We start from the raw sequence: 16,533 nt of genomic DNA, 5'->3' as shown, positions 1-16,533 counted from the left end.
TCATGTGCATAATAGACCTCTTCATGCCTTCTTGGTACATATGTGGTATCACTAGTGTTGACATCCGAATCCGTTCCTCATCTGCAAAGAGACCACAACACAGCTTCACCACTTACTAGCTGAATGATCTTAGGTAAATTCCATACCCTTTCCCTACCTGAGTTTATCTGTTTGTAAATGGGAATAATTGCAGTATTCATACTGTTCTGTTAGAGATGAAGTGGGTTAATACTTATAAAGTGTCTGGCCCATAGTAAAAATTCAACAAATATCAGTTATTACTGGTGGGAACCATTTTTCTTCAAAGATTTGGGCACTTGTTGAGTTCTCTCAGTTAAGAGACTCAGACGATTTTAGCTATAAGCTATGTTTCTGGTATTGTTGAATTTATACCCCTCCCTCTGTCCTCTACTTCTAGAACGTTTCCTACATTTTGTCTACTGTTTTCTATCCCACTTTCTTTTTATTTCGCTTTATGGGCCATTTCATCAACTTTATCTTCGTGCTCTTCTGCAGCCTTTATATCTAGTCTCTCGTTGTTAATTAATAGTAGAATCCTTGTTTCTTTTTTTTTAATAGCTACTTGGAGATCCAGACTGAACAGCTCATTTTCCAGCCTTCTTTGCAGTGAGGTATATCCATCTGACTAAGTTCTGAGCAGCAGAATGGGAAGGACAATGATGAGTGAAACGTCTCCTTGAAGTCTCTTAAAGAGAAGAAACATACTCTTCTTACTCCTGTCTGCTGCCTACGATGTGGAAGCACTGGGTTTCTTACTTTCAGGCTTATTATATGGGAGAGCAAAATAAAACACTGAATTTTGAAGAGTTATTTATTTATTTATTTTTGTTGGAGGGGACATAATTAGTTTTACTTACTTGTTTATTTTTAGGGGAGGTACTGGGGATTGAACCCATGACGTCATGCATGCTAGGCATGCACTCTACCACTTGAGCTATACCCTCCCCCAAAGAGTTTTACATTTTTAGTTTCTGAAAAGTCTTTCTTATTCTCTAAATGCTTCTTTTATTAAAGTAGCATTTTGTTCTCAATTGGTGATGAAATGTCTTACCCTTAAAGGATATTAATTACAGGGATTTTTGTTTGTTCATTTTTTTTCTTTCTTTTTTTTTTTGGCTTCTTATATTGTCTCTATTTCTACTGAGTTTAATTTTTTCTGTTTGTTTATTTTGACCTTTGACTTTTATGTTAGAGGCTTTTCCTTGATAGTCTGGTAATCATTGACTCTTCATGTTATAGAATGAGATGCTGTAAAGATAACTGTGTGTAATGGGGTTTGATCTCTCCATAAGGAATAAAGTAAGACCCAAACATTTTTTTTCAGGATCTCCAAATGCCAATATCTGTATGTCTTTTACCCTGGGCTAATCAGTGCCCCTAAAGGAAGATCATTTGCCTAAGGGAGTATAAGCCTGGCTACCTACACTGGTCAGGCCATGGCTGAGTGAATGATGGGAGGATGAAACCCGACAGGCAGTGTTGGAGAGGAAATTCCCCAGGATTGGTGTAGAAGTCCTCCCCATCTCTAGAATGAATGGATAGAATAACTATCTTGAGGAGAGAGGCAAAGAGTTCCTCCGCTTGAGCCCAGCACAGGGCTCAAGGGGCCACATATTCTTGACAATTGCTTCTTGGAGCCCCAGAAGATATCCAGGATGGCCTCAGGTGGCTCACTGCAGCTGGTCTAAGATGCAGCTGGTGTGCACAGTAACTTCTTTACTTTAGTTCTCTAGCTGATCTAGTTTTCTCCCAGAAACCTCTCTGGGTTGTGAAGGGAGAGGAAAAAAAATGGATATCCACTCTGATTTAAAGTTTTATCTGATTAAGTCATTTAAATAGAACCTACAAGAAATGCATAGCTCCTTCAGAAAAAAAAATTGCCTGTCTGCATGATAGCCTCCACTGTATCCTCCACAGTTTCTTTTCCTAAGGTGGCCTTCAGGTGCATGGTGAGAGATGGGCTTACATGATCTCATAGCTTTGGAAAACAGAGCCTTCAGATCCACATGGTGTTCTTGCACAATCAGAAATACTCTTCAAGTATCAAAGGATGCTATCCACAGAGAAAAGGCAAGCCACAGAATGGAAGAAAATATTTGCAAATCATACGTCTGATAAAGATTACTATCCAGATATATATACAGGATTTGTACAATTCAAAAGCAAACCAAAAAAAAAAAAACTAATTTTAAAATGTGCAAAGGGCTTGTATATATATTTCTCCAAAGAAGATATACAAATGTCCAAAAAGCACATGAAATGATGCTCAACGTCACTAATAACTAGGACAATCCAAATCAAAACCATAATGAGATACCACTTCACATTCATAAGAATAGATTTTTTTTAAAGCGCAGAAAATAGCAAATGTTGGCAACGATGTGAAGTTGGAACTCCTGTGCACTGCTGGTGGGAATATAAGATGGTGTAGCTGCTGTGGAAAACAGCAGTTCCTCTAAAAATTAAACATAGAATTACCATGTGATCCAACAATTCTGCTTCTGGGTATATACCCAAAAGGACTGAAAGCAAGGACTTGAACAAATATTTGCACAACCATAGCATTACTCACAATACTCAAATTCTATTGGCAGATGAATGGATAAACAAAAGGTGGCATATTTATATATATATATGCAATTGAATACTGGTCAGATTTAAAAAGGAATAAAATTGTGATTCATGCTATACTGTTAAAACATGGGTGAACCTTGACTACATTATGCCTAGTGAAATAAGCCAGGCACAAAAGGACAAATATTATATGATTCCACCTATATGAGGTATCCATAGTAGTCAAATTCATAAAGACAGAAAGTAGAATAGTAATTTCCAGGGGATGAGGGAAGGAAAGTTATTGTTTAATGGGTATGGAATTTCAGTTTGGGATGATGAAATCATTCTGGAGATGGATAGTGGTGATAGTTGCACAATAATATGAATATACTTAATGCCACTGAACTGTAGCCTTAAAATGGTTAAAATAGTAAAAATTGTTATGTGTAATTTACCACAGTAAAAATAAAAGAGATATCCTTTAAGGTTGAAGATTTATCATCAGGGGAGCAGTGGGATGTCGGGGAGGGTTAGTGGACTCCTCTTGTCTCCCTCTCTCTAACTGACACCATCCCCTGTAACTCCATGATGGGTTGTTGTCTCCTTTCTGTCCCTTCGAACTCCCATCTAGTCTGCATACTACCACCAGGTACCCACAAGGCTGCCTCCCTCCTTCATTGTTTTTTGGCTTCCATAGTTTCCTATAAGTCCGATGTAATTCTTACTTCCTCCCCCAAAATGTATATATCTTTTTTTCTCTGTCTGCTTTTAAGATTTTCTCTTTATTATTGGTGATATCCAGTCATTAAGTTATGAGACAGTGTCAGAGCTAGGAAGGTAACACCAACCCTTCCAAGAGCCCACCAATGCTTCCCCACATCCCATTGCTATCCTGGTAATAAATCTTCAGTTTGAAGAGTATTTCTGATTGCACAAAAATACCACATTGACCTGAAGACCCTGTTTTTCAAAGCTGTGGACTTATGAAGCCACCTTAAGAAAAGAAGCAGTGGAGGGTATGGGGAATTCATCTTGGAGACAGATTTTTGTTTTCTAGAAGAGATAAGTGTTTCTTGTAAGATCTATTTAGTCAGATAAAGCTTACAATCCTAAAAGGATATATACCTAATAACACAAGTTGTAAATGCATGGAGCAATATGACTAGTGATTCTAGACTTGTGCAGCTTAACGGCCCTGGAGAGGGTACCCACTTCCCACTCCTCACATTATTCACGTCTCAGTTCAATGATCCTTCTTCAAACAGCTCTTAAACACTTAAATCAAAAACAGCTATTCTTTCAACCATTCCTTAACCCTGCTTTATTTTTCTTTGTAGTGCTTAGTCAAAACATGACATTTTATTTTTTGGTTACCTGTTTACTGTCAGTTTCCTCAGCTGGTGAATAAGCACCCTGGGTGCATCTTTATTATGTTATTCATATCATATACCCAGAACTTAGATCAGAGTCTGGAGCATCATAACCTGCTCAATAATATTTGTTAAGTGAATGAATTTAATTATTTATATATTTACTTAATTCTTATATTTAATGTTACATATATATTTAAATTACTGTTATTTAATGAGTTTACTTAGCTATTCTTGTCATTTTTATCATGTATCCACTCATTTTGCAATGAATTAGTAAGCCTCCACTTTGTGTTATGTACATATTTAACATGACAGGTGGGGAGACACAAAGATGTATAAAGTAAGACTTCTATAAAGAAATCCCACTTTCTGAAGGATAAAATTCAACGTCCTTAGCAAGCAAAGACTGGACACCCTAAATCCAATGAGGAAGTAAGGATTTAAAAAAAAAAATCCAAGAAGCTAAATTTGTCTCTAGAAATGTGGCAGAGTCCCTCTGCTTCCCTCCAGCCCCTCCTACAAGCCCAACTCCCGAATTTCCGCAACGGAGGGCGGCTTCAGGTACCAAGCCGGCCTTGCTCAAAGCACCTCCCTGGGTAATTGACAGCTGGGGAAATCCCACTGAGACCCGCCCCCAAGCCCCTCCTTGCTAGACTGAGTGGCGCAATCCGGTGGGAGTGGCTGCTGGCTCAGCCAATGGAAGGAAATGGGAGCAAGCGCTTGTGTAAACAAACCGAGAGGTGCTGCGCTTTGAGCTCCTCCCCCACGTGGGGGCCAGACGCATCCTTGGCCCAGTGCCTATCCTGGACTACCTTAGCGTTGTTTCAGCCAATCAGAGCCGGTGTCTCTCGCAAGGAGGCGCTCCACCCCAAGGGAAAGACCGAAGGGAGCAAAAAGACAGACATTGATACCAATCAGACGCTGGAACTTCTGCGGGAGTGGGCGGGAACTGCTTCACATTTAGACCAATAAACAGCACACGTGCCCTTCTAGGTGACTGAGCGGCGTCCTCTTTCGCCCAATAGACGAATGGGGCGGTGCCCAGCAACCAATGGCTTGGGTTCCGGGGCGGGGTGAGGAGTCAGTGTTCAGTAAGAGGTAACCTGGAGAGTGGTAACGGCGCTCCTCGGGTGCTGTGGCTCACGCTTTGGTACTGGAGGCCGAGACTGTTCTGACGACGGCGACCTCTGCGGCTACAGCTGAGGTTCTCGGAGGAGTGGCGGAGTACGGTCTGGAGGAGAGGCTTCTGGACAGCCCAGGTGGGCAGGGGCGCCCGGGCTGCCGGGGAGGGGACCCGCGGGAAGCGCCGCTCTCCCGGCTCTGGGGGCCGCCCTGCGCCTCCCTTTCCGCCGCCGTCGGGGCTGTGAGGGGCATCGCGCGCCTGCCCGAGCTCCCGTGGGGAGGGTAAGGCGGCGGGTCCCACGTCGCGGCGGCCGGCGAGAAAGGGCGTCCGCTGGGGTCAGCCCCTGCCCCTCGGGGGGCGCTATGCGGTCTTTAGTCCCTTTCTCCCCGCACTGGCGCGCTATTCTTCCCCCACTCCCAGCTTCCCTGGACTCCCTCAGCCCCCTTGTAACACTCGGACTGAAACCTCAGGCTTGCGAGTCCCTTTACTGCCCCGGTGCACCACTGCTAGGCAAACTGACCAGTGCAGCCTCCTTCCGTACCCCACCCCCCCAAAATGGGGAGGGGGAAAGAGTTGCGCATTATCGGCCCTCTCCCCTTCGCGGGCCCCCGTGCATTATTTGCGTTTCTGATACTCCCTTCGCTTTCCGCGTTACTCTAGCCCTCATTCTTGATACCTAATTTGAGTTAGGGACCTTAGCCACTTCGCTTCATCCTTCCCTTCAACGAATGGGTCCTTTACTCCCTTCCACTCCCTGAATTTCATTCTCACCTCTCTTGGAAACTAACGTTTTCCACTTGCCCCTTCCAGGCAGCTGGAAGGTGGACGCGAGAGAGGCAGAATACACTATAGAGGGAGCTTTGCAAGGCTGGAAACTTTAATCGGTTTTGTTCATGGTAAACCATTCTTGCCTTCCTTAAAATGGCATTTGATCATTATATCCTTTCTAGAATCTTTGTCCCATTACAGTTGTTTTGGTGATAATTTTTGAAAGTGCAAATGACAAGGGTTTGCTGGCAGCAAGAAATTTGAAAATGTTTTATTTTTCAAGTGGATAGGATTGGATTATACTTTAAACAGCATAGCTGGAGTCTCCCAGAGTTTGCAGTGTAAGGGCCTGACCACCCTACTTTGTCATAAAATATAGGATATACTTTAGCTGTATAGCATAATGTGATTTGATCACACCCAGACTGTGGATAATATAGCATTGAATCTGTTTAAAAACAGCATTGTATTTATCTTCATAGTATCTTAGTTTGGGTTTCAATAGTTTTGGTTATAGCCATATGTTTCCAGATAAAAGTACAAACTATGTTGTGCCTGAATAAAATATGTCAAGAATTTTAGGGGGGAAAAGTAACTTATCATACTTAGTTTTGATTGAGACTTCAGAGTTTTGAAAATATTAATTTAGATTTTGAACAGTGAGGATTTTGTTTGAGGGGATGGAGGAAATCAAAGTATTGGGATAAGCCTGTTGGGTCCTTTACCCTGTGTGCGTGGAAATGGGAGGTGGGGGAGGGGAGAAAACACGGATACAAAGCCTTGTAGGTCCTGACAGTGCTTAGTTTCATGACTTTACATAAATTGGAATTATTTTTCCTAGTTCCTAGTGGGGAAATGTAAGTAGTGAGTTTAACATCATGTCCACTGTGTTTTGGCCAGAATTTCACAAGCTTTTGTGAAAAGTTCTCATTGTTTTCCTTATCCTATTTGTGACATATATATCAATATGCTACCTTGTATTTTACTGTGGTAATACTGTATCTTGTATATAGAGAAATAGGTCTAGTAGAATGAATTAAAAGGAATCTTTACTCTGAGGAGGCAGCATTGTCTAATGGACCATATGTTTGAGCCCTGTTAATACAAAAAATCACACTGAAAAGAGGAAGATCTTAAAACTGTTGTAACAAATGCCCAGGTGTCTAGAACAATAAAAAGATTTATGACAGAATTATTACCAGTCATCAAATAAAAGTCCTAGACAAATTGCAAACCTATGAGTTAGTCACTATTGCGAGTTGGTATAAGGCTGCACTGGAAAACTAAAGTTATTTTTGTACAGTCTTTTCAAGTATGTTTATGCTTAGTAATTATTTCTTTGCAAATTTAGAGCACTGTAGCTGTGATTTCTTCCTAGATTCCTTGCCTTTAAGGAGCTCATAGTTTAATGGAAAAGAGACCTGTAAACCACGAATTAAATGCAGAGGGAGAGATTCTGTAGTGTAGGGGATGTACAGGACGCAGAGAAGCACTGTGGCCCTGTGTTCTTCCTCATCTCCTACTGCTCTAGACTTTCTAAAGTGCCATTTCCTGAACCTACCTGTTTACTTCACATACCTGGGCCTGTCTGCAGGCACTCTTCTCTCTTCTTTCAAGCCTTTTCCACACCTTATGTGCCTGATGAGGTCCGATTTCAAAATCTTCTTGAAGCCTTCCACTGCCTACACTCTATCCAAATAATTGTTTTCTATATATTTCTGTTATTTTGTTATAAATAAGTTGACTCTCATTATTGACAGTGATTATGGTCTATAAAATCACACAGAACTCTAAATTAGCAAATACTGAACCGTTGTTCCTAAGGAAAATATGTACATTTCTCACATAGATTTTTATCTTAAATCCTGAATACAACCCATCCTGGTAGATTCGGTTTTCTTTATTTTACAAGAGAAAATGAGGTTCAGAAGGGTTAAGTGACTTGCCTGAGGCCAATCCCTAACAAGTGCGGAAGTTAGGACTCAAACCCTGTCCTACTGGCCCATGAGCCAGAACTCCTTGCACTGCACTACACTGCCCCCTACTGTCTGTTCCTTAGTCACTCCCGTGAGAGCTGAAATGCAGAGCACTGCTTAGTTTGACCTTAGCTGGGAACGTGCTCCAGGAGTGACTTAAAATTTTTGCTATTCTGTGCCTATCCGTGAATGACTGCAAAGGCACCACCAGGATTGATTTTGGGGTTCAAATAAATTTTAGCAAGTAACCAGATTCACAAATAGAGCATACACAAATAATGAGGGTCAACTGTACTTGAAGATCAACCCTGGAGTCTTTCATGGTAACCGTCCCTGCAGTCCACTGTGGAATGTGCCTTTAGCGTCTTTGAGAATTTATTCACTTATTCATTTATTCAACAAATATTTATTAAGCACTTACTATAAGCCAGGTTCTGTTTTAGACTGTGGTGAACAAACTAGAGATTAAGCTGCTACCCTTATAGATGTTAAATTTGAATAGGAAAGACAGATAGCTAACAGCCTGGAGCTCAGGGAATTAGAGATTAACTTGGCCAAGGTGATACCCGGTGCGGCCCCTCCAGCTTCACATGCCCTAGCACATTGATTTCCTGAACAGTTCTGTTCTCCTCTGTGCATACGCTCTTCCTTTTGAGCCTCTCTACTTGTTAATAGTTGGTTTTGAGGCCAGTTTTTTCCATGTTACTGGCAGGATATTCTAAAATAATCGAGTTAGCCAGGTCTTTGATTTCTGCCTTTGCCACCCAGCAACTGAGTGAATTTGGTCAAGCTGTTGAACTTCTTAAGCCTATTTCCTAATTTCAAAAGTGATGATGTGATGTGCTAGGTCCCTGTGGGTTGGAAGAAAGAGGCACACACACTACTTTTGATGATGAGGGTTTAATGTAAACTTGAGTGGGATATCATCTTAGCCACCGTATTGTCCCTTGACCCTAGTGCTTTCAAAACCTTATAAAACAATAATTTAGCAGTATTTCAAATAGGATTTGAGCTCTGGAGACCAGAGCTTGTTCACCCAGGATTGTGTTTCCTATGAGAGAGCATCTGATTGGATTGGTTTGTCACCTTTTAAAATGGAGGATCCGTACTGAGAAGAATTTTGAACCAAGCCATGTCCTAGGCAATCTCCCTTAAGTTCAAGCTGTGGATTGTCCTTAGAGCTCTGAGTCTGGTCCAGGCACTTGTGGCCAAAGTAGTAGAATTAGTTTCATGTATTTTTCTATGACACAGACTGTAATATATATGAAAAGACCCCTTTGGAGACAATTTCTTCAGAAAACAATTGAGGGTAGAGCAGTCCTTAGAGTTTCATGGACTTCTGTCCAATTCAAATACCTATCTAACATGATTATAGACAGTGTTTAATAAAACACCTAACAAGATAATTGACACATGTCAAATATTTCAAAGGTCTTCGTTTTGGTGTTGCACTTAACGTTATTATAGTGTGGTTATTTGTTCATGTGGCTGTCTTACTAGACTTTGAGTTCCATGAGGACAGGATCAACATCTGTATCCTTCTATCCAGTTAGTTCAGTGCCTGATATATGGTAATAAATGCACAAATGCCTGACTTGAAGAATTCCCTAACTTCCTGAAAGGATGGAAGGGTATGAAAGCTTCCCAGAGAAGGCATTGTTTAAGCTGGTTCTTAAGAATGAGTAGGAATGCTTTCTAGGTGTATAAATCCTTGAGGCAGCATTCCAAGTAGGGACCAGCAGGTGCAAAGGCACAGACTTATAAAAAGATAATGAAGTTTACGGAACATTCCTATAGATTAAAACAACAAACAAAAAGCAAACAAACAAAAATCACCTAACGGGAAAACTGTCATTGGGCTTGGCCAGAGGGCAAGTCACGACTGAGTTAACCATGACCACAGCTGCTCAGTAACAGATGCAAATTTTAGGGAGAAAGTGTAATATTCTCAAGTTGTTGACAGGGTATCAGTAACAGTTTAGAAAACAAGCATTGACTTCTGGGAACTGTTACACTGTAGTGAAATTATTTACTTCTTTATCATGAAGCTTATATGTGTCCCACACTGTTCAAGATGCTGAAATGTAATCAGACTCATTCTCAAGAAGCTTACAAGCTAATGTGGAGGACAGATGGATGAACTTGACTTATCATGTAAGAGAGATATGAACAAAATGTTACCTAAACCAGGAGAAAGGATTAGTTAGTAATATGGAGCCATGCGGGAAAATTTCTCAAATGAGGTGATATTTGAGCTAGGCCTTGGTAGATGAAGAGGTAGGAGTTCGCAAGACCAAAAGTAGGGACTTTATGAAGAATATTTGTGGTAGGAAAGATTGAAGAATTTTCCATTTTTGCTATATCTGTTGTGGGCGTTCAATTAATAGTTACAGTTATTTCAGTAACTTCTCTGAGCGTAAGACATGAGTAGCTATGCCGTAGCAGAAGAATTTTGTGTCAAAATATGCTGGGTTAAACAAAGATTTCTGTAATGCAGGACTGCTCTAGAGCTTTTATTTTTGTGTCCTTTGTGGATTGTAGATCTCCGAAAGGGGTACATTGTGTTTAACCATGGCTTCTCCTCTCCTCAATCCCCCACCCCCACCCCCTGCAGCATACAAAAGATGTTTATCTTTTGGAGAAGAATTGTAGAGATATAGTTTGAGAAATGATGAATTGAATTAAAATATATCTTTACCAAACTAAGATTTATTGATAGTGTCTATGTGCATTGTAAAATAGCATATATAATCTTTCAGAAAAAGAGAGACATTTGGAGAAAAAGAATACATTTCTACCGAAGTTATTATCATCTTGGTTAGTAAGTCCCAAACTTAGAAAAAATTGTTATATGATCACACCCATCCTTGAAAAGTCTGGCTTATTCATATTTTGAAATTCTGTAAAGTGATCAGAGACACCCTGGGGTGTCGCGGAACCGGAGCAGGAGTCAACGGTGGTGGCAAAGGCAAAAGTCATCTTGAAAGTGAGACTCTTCCAATTTGAGGGGATGCTACTTTTATTCTGCATTCATTTTAGGCCATATTAAGCATGTACCTTGCCAGTTGGGTCTTTTATTTAAGAGCATATTTAAAATCCACACCCTCTTCTGACTCTGGAATTTTGAGGACTGTATGCCAGTGTTCCCTCTTTTCAGTAATACTTGATCATATAAGCATTAAGGTCTGAGACCTTACTGTGTAATTTTAATTCATTTGTCAAATTCTGATTATGTGATTAACTCCCCAAAATATTGTTAAAATTAAGGAAGCAATGATCATGTTTTTGGTAGCGCATTGAATTTGAAGTCAGAAGATCTAGTTTTGAAGTCTGTCTCTGCCAGCTTTCTATTTGAATGACCTTGGGCACAACTGCCTAACCATCTGTGGCCTCCTTTTCTATTTTTTTTCCTTTCCCATTTTGACAAAATAAAAATGCATAGGGTTAGTGTAAGAATTAAATGATGCATATAAACATACTTTATGAATTCTGAAGTACTATACAAAGACAGGTGAAGGAACGTATCCAGCTTAATTTGAATCAATTTTATTTTTAGTTTTTAATTTTATATTACAGAAATAGTGTGTATTTACCATTGTAAAATTAGAAAGCATTGCATAGGTGAAAGGGGAGAAAAACTAGAGCACCTCATAGATCTACCATACTGAGACAATGGTTACCATTTTGATGGACATATTGAATGGATGTATACTTTCTGTGCATGTTCTTGTGTGCGTATGCATTTTAATAGAAATGCGTTCATCTTGGGTGTTTTGTTTAGTCACTTTATAAGTCCCCTAAGAGTACATTTGCTTGGTTCAAGGAATTGTTAAGTCTTTTACTACTGTTTTTGTATATAATGAGGAAAGGACATTGCCTTCTCAGCCTGGTGAACGTGTGACCCTTGTGGTAATCTAATATCCTGAACCATTTCAGAAGCTTCATGAAAGGCACGTTCAGAAATGAACTTGCTGTACATATGCAGTTATGCTTGGCATTTTTGTAATATCGTGCATGAAAAGGATGACTCCAGTGTGTCATCAAGGAGCTGGTTAAATAAACATCCAAAGCGTAGAATATTGTATAGTTGTAAAAAGAATGAAGAAGAGAGAAAAAAGGGTAGAATGAGACTATACATTGCTTATAATTGCAAGAAGAAATTCTAAAATGATATATAAGAAACCAATGAAAGAAATAGGAGAAATGGGATTTTCACCATATGCCTTTATATATATTTACATATTAAAAAAATTTTTGAATCATGTGTTTGTATTACATTTTCAAAAAATGAGTGAATGAATGGTGAATTAAATGAGTAAAGAGAGAGAAGAAGAAAGGATGTTAGGGGCTGCCCATCTTTTTGGTACCAGGTGAATACATAGTAACAGTAGCAGAGATTGGAAGAGAGGCCCCAGGGAGGAGTTGGCAGCCTTATTTTTCTCCTTTTACCAAGTTTTGAATATTTAAAAAATATTTTGAGAAGAATGAAATGATTTAAAACTGCCAGAATGCAGTCCCCATGGCTTGAATAGCTGCTTTCTTTTTCATATTCGCTTGTATTTTTTCATATGCATACAAATGAGTTTTCATTTCATTGCACTTTTAATACTTTTAAACTTACCTAATTAAATTTTTTTCTGTGTTGCTATAGGAGGACCTTTAAAAAAAAAAAAGTAGGGCAGGTTTGTCTCATGCACATCCCCAAAGTGGTCTCATCTACCTCAAGAGTCAAGAAATTCTAGCTGCCTATTCTATATGTGACATACTTACATGAGAAAAGATAAGAAAAAGAAGAGATTTAAATATACACAGATGAAAGTAACATATCTCGCTGATTATAAAAGAAACTACTTTTTTATAATTCAGAAAACAAAATATAAAGAAAAATGATCTTTAATTCCGCCACCCAAAACATTGTTTTTTTTTCCTTTTAAACCTTTTCTAATGCATGTAAGCATTTTTAAGAATAGAATTATATATATTTCTGGCAACTATTGAGATGCTCATGTAGTTTTTTTCTTTTCCTTTGCCTGTTAATATGATAAAATACATTTTCATATTTTTAAATTTTAGACCTTCCTTGCATTTCTGGGCTGAACCCTATTTGATCAAAGTGTTTTTGTTTTGCTTTAATTTTTAGATACATTGCTTGATTGTACTTGCTCATGTTTTATTTGAAATTACATGTTTCTAACATGGAAGTCGGTCTATGGTTTTCTTTTGTATTATCTTTGTTCTGTTTAGTGTGCTGAGCTGCCTGTATACTAATCGTTGGACTGCTCTCTTCATTAGCTTGTCTTCTGAACCAGTTGCATAGGAATCACCTGCTTTTTGAAAGTAGGTGCTTTGTGGAGTGTAGACTGGTCTTGCCTATCCTTTAAAATACATTAATCTCAGAGGAAGTCAAATTTTAACATAGTGATTTGAGTGTAAACAAAAGGAGAACAGAATGTAATTACCTAGTGAGAGCTTGCTTTTGTTTGGAAATGGTGTTCTCAGTGTCTTTTTGTTCCTTAGGCTAGTGCAGACGTTACACTCGCCATCTGAGAGTTTATAAAGCCTTTGTTTTAATGTTGGACAGATGTAACTGTCTAGTTCCAAAGCATTGCACGTATACAAAATGTCCCTACCAAGGCTCTGCTTTATCCCCACCAAAAGCAATAAGCAATGCGGTAAAACTCCCTAGCTAGAAGCTTTTGAAGAATGGAGTGTTCTGGTTTAATTCTATTAACTTGGGGAGTCTAAAGGTTTAAAAAAATCCTAAATTTCAACTCCCTGTTGAATGCAGTTCTAATACATAGCCAATAATTCCACTTTTCTTCTTTAGTAAGTTTGATATATTCAGACCTAGTTGATGTTTTATTATAGAATCCCTAAAGTGTGTGAGGCGCACAATAAAAAGATCCTTTTTTAGAACTTTAGATGTAAGAGGATGTAAATGGTATTGTGTGAAATCAGGCTGGATGGGAACCAATGCCTGTTAAGTATATATTTCAGTCTAAATCTCTGATTGCAGCTTGTTTTCTTATTTAACTCATTAAAATAAAACACACTGGATGGAGAGTGGGAGTTGTGAGGAAAGTATATCTTTTATTTGGATGTCTTTATTTCATATCAAGATAAAACATACAGTACCCCTGGCTTTGGACCCACAGAAGGAAACACGTTTTTCTGTTTGGTGTATACCAGTGGTGCTTCAGGAGCACCTGAAGTGCTTATTACTACTCAGATTGCTGGCCCCACCCAGGGTTCCTGATTCCCCAGGTCTGGCGTAGGGCCTGATAATTTGCATTTCTAACAAGTTCCCAGGTGATACTGATGGCTGCTAGGCCAGGAACTGAAGTTTGAAAGCCATTGCTGTATACTAACTGTAAATTCTAGAAATCTGGTTCTAGAAGAAAGCTAAGTTTGGTCTGGGAGTATAAGAAGCACATGGGTTATGGAGCAGATCATGAAAGGTTCAACTCTCGGCTGCTGCTAAGCATTGTGCTGAGTTCAGGTAAGGAGCCAGGTGCACTGAGGTGCCACAGTTCTTGTTTTATGATTGGAAATCTGAGCCAAATACCAAGTGAGAAATACCGTTTTATTCACAAGGCTTAGAGACCAGGGGGATTCTGATCAAAGAGGATTACGTGAGAATGGGGGTTATTTATACCTCCGTTTTGTCCTCCCCACTTAACATTTAGCCTTGCTTTAGAAAGGCCTGATTTTATTTTTTTGGGAAAGAACTTTGAGTGCCTATTAAATAGAAAGTTTTATGTATTTTAAAAGATATTAGCTATATTTATTCTTAAGCTTTTTTAAACAATATTTTAAGAGAGTAAGAAACTTTTTTTTTTTAAGAAATCAAGAATTAAATTGTGCTCTACACTGGAAATTGACACAACATTGTAAACTGACTATAACTCAATAAAATAAAAAAAGAAATCATTGGAATTATATTGTGTTGTAATATGTTGGAGAATATAATCTGCTTCATAAAACATCAAGCATACGTTGGATTTTTTTTTTAAGTGATTTGTCATTACATTGTTTGAGGTAATACTAGTAATTCTTGTAATCCCTCTGAAGATGAAAAATGAAGGCCAAAATCACAGACTTGACACAGAAACTGGAGACAGGAGACAGCTATGAAGGAATAGATAGACACACACATTTACACGCACGCGTATATATGCATATATAAAATACCCATACCTACACACAGTTTTTTTAATTATTATTTTTATTATTTTAGCTAAAGACATAGATACCTGTGTTGAACTCAGGCATCTGCTCTGGAAGCCACACCTTTTCGTGAAGGAGTTTTGCTTCAACAAGTTTTTCTCACTTGTCTGCTACCTAATTTATGTGGTTCCTCTGCTGACACCGTCAGTTTTCAGGTTGACCAGCTGGTTCAGCATTGACTGTTGGAGGGAAGAACTGGTATTACAGACAGTGGTTTGGGCAGATTCCCTACTTGGAAACCTTCCTGTTTTGCTCCATTGACCCCTCCAGAGGAGAATTGGGAGGAAAAGGAGACTACAGACTAGAGCAGTTCTGAAGCTTGTTGCATCTGAGAAACAACCCTCAAGCTTTCTAATACACAGTATAGATTTTGGGGGTCTCACCCCAAGACCTTCTGAATCGTGATCTCCTAGAATGGAGCCTTGGGGCTGCATTTTTAACAACTTCCTGAAATAATTTTATGGAGCCCCCAGGCTCTGTGCCTCAGACCAGATGAGAGCTGGTCCTAGGTGAACTTTAACCAGCTGTGAAATAAAAAAATTAGGACCACATAGTGTTTTTCGTAAAATTACATGTATTCAATATAAAGAATTGGTTTTTGCATTGAATTAAGGTCTTCTTGTATTTTTGGATGTTACAATATCCTTTTATAAAATTATGTTGATAAGGATATTTTTGTCATCCTTATTTAGTTAAAACAAATTGTCGTCTTATGTTGTCCTGAAAATATTTGTGAAAATTTACTGGTCTGTGAAATCCTAAAGATTGTGTATCTCTGATCTATTCATTTTTGGAAATTAAGTTTTTAAAATACTTTGGAATACAGATCCACAGAAGATCCAAAATCTTTGGCTAGATAAGTTTTGAAATTCAGAATTTTTCAGATTTGAGAGCGATGCTTTCTCTGAGGGTTTTATAATACCTCAGTGGGTCTGGTGCCGAATCCTTAGTCACACACATTAATATTTCTCAGAGAAACAAGAGTATTCACACTAAGATAAATGAAGCTATATATAGCTTCACATCAGTTCAGGCCAAGTTTGACTGTCAACTGTGTTTTGACGTGAAGCATATGGAAAATTTTTAGTTTTTAGAGCTTTTTGTGTTTTGGAATTGTGCTTAAGAGATTATAGACCAGTATGGGGTCTGCTTTCTCATCCTAAAAGTGCCAGCAAGCTACAAATTAAATGGAGCATTGTATGTTCATAGTAGGGAATATAATGTATTTTGATTTAACACACTGTTGTGTGATGTGACCTTATTTGTATTTTCCTTCCAAAGACCTAGTCCTTTGGTTGAGTGGCATTTTTCTTCAGCCTGGTTCTCCCACTCTTACTCGCAATATTTGAGAAAAATCAGAGTTTTATATCATAGCCATTCTGGAACTAAAGTGGGAAGTGTGAGAGTGTAGGGTAGTGATTAAGAGCATGGGCTTTGAGGACAGAAAGACCTAAGTGAAGCCCCAATCCTGGCACTTACTAGATTGCAC

The 16,533-nt window shown here is 38.9% G+C and overlaps 1 protein-coding gene and 1 long non-coding RNA gene across 4 annotated transcripts in view; both read left to right on the top strand.

The window, feature by feature from the left end:
- The window catches only part of LOC106728613, a 31,501-nt gene extending 30,691 nt beyond the window's left edge, over positions 1 to 810 (top strand). For both annotated transcript variants that reach the window (XR_001364866.2, XR_004326410.1), the window contains one exon: positions 580 to 810. This is a non-coding gene — a long non-coding RNA (uncharacterized LOC106728613). The remainder of the gene's footprint in view (positions 1 to 579) is intronic.
- A 4,212-nt stretch (positions 811 to 5,022) lies between these two features.
- PAIP2B (poly(A) binding protein interacting protein 2B) overlaps positions 5,023 to 16,533 on the top strand; it is a 36,280-nt gene continuing 24,769 nt past the window's right edge. Inside the window, exon 1 of one of the 2 annotated variants that reach the window (XM_014551861.2) lies at positions 5,023 to 5,209. The gene's annotated coding sequence lies outside the window, so the exon portion shown is untranslated. The remainder of the gene's footprint in view (positions 5,210 to 16,533) is intronic. The other variant, XM_006176100.3, reaches the window with a different exon arrangement.

This window comes from Camelus ferus, chromosome 15 (assembly GCF_009834535.1).
Source record: "Camelus ferus isolate YT-003-E chromosome 15, BCGSAC_Cfer_1.0, whole genome shotgun sequence".
NCBI lineage: Eukaryota > Metazoa > Chordata > Mammalia > Artiodactyla > Camelidae > Camelus > Camelus ferus.
Note: the sequence above shows the minus strand (reverse complement) of the source record. Positions and strands in the feature narration are given on the sequence as shown.